Consider the following 5,558-nt stretch of genomic DNA (forward strand, 5'->3'; position numbering starts at 1 on the left):
TTTGAAATTTTGTGCACATGACCTCACTTATGGATGCTACACGACCCATAACACATCTGAAAACATGCCATGCATTCATTTTCACCATAGCATAAGAATTGAGGAAGATTCCCAAAACAAGAACATGTGATTATGTAATGATTACATTTGGGAATTTATGGCAAATTGATGAATCACCCAAGGAATCTTCTTACCAACCAATTAGAGCTCATTTCTGTCTCAGAATTGTCCCCTGAGATCAAGCAAAATCGAGGGCTAGGGGATTGATCAAATGGAATCAAAATTCTCATCATTGCATAAGAGATATTTGCAAACTTCCTTCATGGCCAAGAAAACCAAATCAACCTCACTAAGCAAGCTCACTCCTCTGCAACTATACTGAACCATTTACCTATAAATAGGAGAGCATACCTCAATAGAAAATCACACCAAAGCAACAGAATTCTTGCTTTCTCTTTTCTTTCTTCATACATAGTTTTTTCAAAGGTCCTTTGGCAAGAAGCCTCGGATTCTTCAAACCAAAGCTCTCTCTTTGAAAGTAAGTATTCAAACACATTGAGGGAGGCATTTAGAGGTGATCCAAACCTCTGGAACACTTCTGGGCGTGGAGAATCATCATCTTCACCTCTCATTTGGAGCACTTGCAGTTGGAGGACCACAGAACAATTCAGGAGGTTCCAAGCAAGGTTAAGCATCCAGGCACATTCCTTAGAGTATAGTGAAGCTATTCAGATGGTCGCAGCTCATCTGTAACTGCAGATTCATCATCCCCCATGTTCACTTGAAGCTCAAATCGAAGGAGTCGAGTAGAGCAATTCAGAAGGTTTGAGGTCACAACAAGCATCCAGTTAGCATCACTGGGTCCCAAGGAAGCTTTTAGGATCATTCATACAAACCCAGGTGCTCTCCAACATCCTCACGATCTTCATTTTCAGAGGTAAGTTTCTCAACTCCACCTCTTTAATTCGTGTACCTTTTTGGAGAAAACTCAACACCATTCTATTCAGCATCATAAGAGGATTAAAAACCCTCTATCATCAGTCATTTATGCTTCAGTATAGCCATTTAATTTAATTTTCAAATTTTAGGGTTCTTCACGTATTTTAGATAATTCAGTAGATGTAGTTAATATAAATTCATATTAGTTACATATCTGGAATCGTGAGTGAATTTAGAGCAAGTTTGGTCTTTACATCTTTGCGAATGGTTGAGAGTTGAGAGAGTTCAGAAATTCAAAATTTGAGAGCTTGAGGAAGAAGATGACAATGGTGGTGGCGCGCAAATTTCAAATCCCAGGGCAGAGTTTATTTTATATTTAATGATATACGTTTCATAAACGAATGAATAACTTGCCCCAGTGGCCACACATGCGCTCTTAGTCTCCTCATGCCCAAGGTCTGGGGTTCGAATCCCCCTCGCCTCAGACCTTTTGATTTTATTTTCTTTTTTGCTTCTATACACTTGAACACTATATGAATTGCATTGAAGCCAACTTACTATCTCCACACGCGCGTTGGCTCAGTGGTGTTTGTTTTGGGTGTGTGACCTAGAGGGCGTGTGTTCAAACCTTGGAGGAGACAAAACCATTTTTTTACCACTAATTCCCTTCATTTTTTCTCACAACTTCACACAATTAATTCACCTATCAAATTAAATCATTTTCACTTCATTTTTCACACACTTGTTATTTAATATACCTATTTTATGAATAATAAAAAAAAATCACAAAAAAATTATTTATTTCATATATTTTAATTAGGTTTAAAATAGTATGTTTTAAGTGTTTTCCTAAATACTTTAAATATATATATATATATATATATATATATATATATTTTCATTTTGTTTTAATCTAATTATCTTGTAAGTAATTTTATTATAAAACCCTAATTATTTAGGTCTTATTTAGGTATAGATTTTATCTTTACCTTAACTAAGCTGACTTTTGTCAATTTTCAAAACCGTATTTACAAAATCCTCTTTCTGTTTTCAAAATATTCTTCTGGTATTTGAAGGGCATTATTCCCGGTGAAACTCTTCAGATACCTATGTGACCTATGTCCATCTTCACTTCTTCTGTTTTCAAAAACCATTAACTGTTTATCATATATATATTCAACTGTTATCCACCAATTACTGTTGAGGCTCTGTACATACTTCTTCAAAGGCCTCCACTCCATCCAGGTTAGGCTTTACAAGCTTTCAATTTACAGTCTTTGTTTAAATTACTGTCAAATATAAACTGTGCATATATATATTAGAACTACGTTTGAGTGTAAACCCTAGGACAGTTACACTATATATATATTATAGGAATATGACCTAGGATTGAGAATGTCTTCCCGGTGAAGGCTCTTTCCTAATTAGAGATCTGTAGTTCAAACCCCCAAGATGAATTATTCCCGGTGAAACATCTTGGCAAAAACCTTAGAATCCAAAAAAAATAGGACACATCCACCCAAAGAGGAATTATTCCCGGTGAAACCTCTTACCCATTTGCTTAAAGCCAAAATAAGTTCAAAACCACATAGCTTTCTCTTGTGCTATAACAAGGACCCTCGATTAGCCTCCTCTTGGGCTTTGTACAAGGACCCACAGGCTTCTTAAAAGCATTTCCAGATTCCTCTTGAGCTTGTATACAAGGACCCATCAGGTTTCTTATAAACATAGGAACAGGTCTTTAGTCACCTTTTAACATACCCTGGTGAGTTTCTTCCAATTTAAACCAGACTTTAAACAAGCTAAGTTTGTCTCAATTTTACATTGAGTACACCTTTTGGAATGAGAGACATGGACAGTCTCTGTCACCCTTATCTTCATCAATTTTCCTTAGCAGAGTCTAGGATCCATGTTTGCTTATCCTCAGCAAGTGTCAGCCTTCATCTTGGGCTTTAAACAAGAAGTCTCCACTAGATAATCTTTCTGCCAATCATTTTAACAAAAAAACCCCTGGAAAGGGTTAGCCTCCATACATTCTTTCATTTTAACAAAAACCCCTGGAAAGGGTTAGCCTCCAAAATCAATTAATAAAAACCTGTTTAAAAGAACAAAAACCCCTGGAAAGGGTTAGCCTCCAAAATCACTTCTTCAAAAACCAAAGATTCATTTCTCTTAGGAGATAATTTCCCCAAAAGAGTCAAAACCCCTGGAAAGGGTCAGCCTCCAAAAACATGACAAAAATCAGTCTTTTAACAGACAATTTCACCAGCTGAGTCAAAATCCCTGGAAAGGGTTAGCTTCCAAAAAAAAATCAGTCTTTTAATAAATAAATCCTTCAGTAGAGTCAAAACCCAACAAAAACAGTTAGCCTCAACCTTGGGCTTCATACAAGGCACCAAAAAAATAAACTCCCCTGTTAATAGTCAGCCTCAACCTTGGGCATTGTGCAAGGCAGATAATAGAGTCTCCCCTAGTGAGTCCTTCATTGTTCAGTAGCCACAACCTTGGGCTTTGTACAAGGCAGATAAACCATATGTCGTGTGTCAAAGATTCCTAACATCTAGGATCTTTTCCCATAGAGTCATCCATACTCAGTTTATTTAAGAGTCCGCCAAAACCTTGGGCTTCATACAAGGCAGAAAATAATATTTCCCCTAGTTAGAGTCAGCCTCAATTCTGGGCTTTGTACAGAACACCAAATAAAACCCATCAAAAGAGATTTTCCCTAAGTAAAGTCAGCCTCAATTCTGGGCCTTGTACAGAACACAAAAATTCCTTGTAATTAATCCCCAGTGGAGTTTTCTCCCAGAGTCATAATAATAATCAATCAATCAAAAAGCCTCAAGCTTGGGCCTCATACAAGCCAGTTAAAACATCAAATCTTTCAAACAGTAGATAGACATAGCTGTCATACCCCAATTTTTGACCTAAGATACCACCTCATATCATATGCATATGCATCATTTGCATCTCTAACAAATTGCATAGCTTGTGTTTGCTACTTGTGCTCAGCAGGATTTAAACAAGAAATCACTCATCAGTACAAGCAACAATCAACTAGGGTTTTGTTCTCCCTTCATCTCAAATGAATCATCTTCATCAAACAATCAACATTTGGTCCTCAGAGATTCATTTCAACAAGCTCAAAGGCTCTGAACCAACCAGATTAGGGTTTTGACTGAAGATAGCATACTCTTGACTTTTGCTCAGGATTTGACCCAATGACTTGGGACAAAACCTCAAGACCCCAAGTACATCATTTTGACCTAATCCATTAGCTCAAGACATCTCCTACACAAAGATTGATCAGACAAATCCTCAGATCAGGGTTTTGAACTATTAGGGACTGAAATCAGGGATCACATTTGGGAAACCCTAAAAATCCCCAGGAAGTCAATCAAAAGTTTCAATCATCTTCAAATAATCCCTATGAAAACATCCAATGGAAATTGTATCTCAATTCAAGATCCACAGTCACCATTTGGTCCTTAAAGATTCACTTCAACAAGCTCAAAAGCTTTGAATCGACCAAATTAGGATTCTTCATTCATTCACTCATTCTTTGCAAGATAATTTCGTGTTCATGGCGTTTTGCCACTTTTTATACGCCATTGCCGTTTGTGTGATTCAAGAGATTTGTTTGGAATTTATTTCGCGACTCTTGGCTTATGGATTCATCATGGTGAAGAATTGATTCATATGGATTATTTGAAAGTTGGTACAAGTTTGAAACAATTCATGGAAATTTCACCGAAATTGCAAGAAAAATCTTTTGGTCCATTTGTTGAAAGATTATTTCAAAGTATGGTTTATAACCATAAATTCAAGAATTAAAAGTTCATTAGTGCAAGAACATTCTTCACATTACTCCAAGGATTTCTCATCATTTTCTATATCAAAGGGAATTGAATTTTTAAATTCAAAGTTCATTCAAGAAAATTCAAACTTCATTTTTGAGTAGCAAACTCATTCAAGATTCTAAGGGAAATTCAAGTGGAGTTTCTTTACATGAACAAGTTCCAAATTTCAAATGAGTTACAATAGAGACTTTGTCCAAATTCAAGATTACATTATTTCAAGTCTAATTCAAGGTTCAAAGATATTACAACTTTCAAATTCTATTCACTTTCAAGAATACAAGTTCATACAATTTTAAAGTGGAATAAATTTGGATTACAAAGAATAAAAGAAAATGCAATGCTTTCTTGAATTCTTCAATCTTCAAAGTCTTCATTCTTCAAATTCAAGCTTCTTCATGCTTTCTTCAAAGTTCTCATGCAACATGAAAAAGAAACATAAGAGGGGTGAAATTAGCAAAATTCAAAGAATGTCAAAGAGAGATTTTTATGTCATAAAATTCTACAACTTAGAGATATCATAAAATGACATAAAAATTTACCCACATGGCTTATTTGTCACAAGGATAATGACATAAGGAATATATTCTTATTCTTATTCTTATTCTTATTCTTGCAATGATGAGGAATATATTCTTATTCTTATTCTCATGCTTGCAATGACCATAACCTTCCAACAAAGCTTCTTAATTCCTAACATATCCCTAAGTTTTTCCTATAAATAGAAGTGTTTTCTTCCAAGTTAAACACACCAAAGCTACT

This window comes from Vicia villosa, linkage group LG2 (genome assembly GCF_029867415.1).
Source record: "Vicia villosa cultivar HV-30 ecotype Madison, WI linkage group LG2, Vvil1.0, whole genome shotgun sequence".
NCBI lineage: Eukaryota > Viridiplantae > Streptophyta > Magnoliopsida > Fabales > Fabaceae > Vicia > Vicia villosa.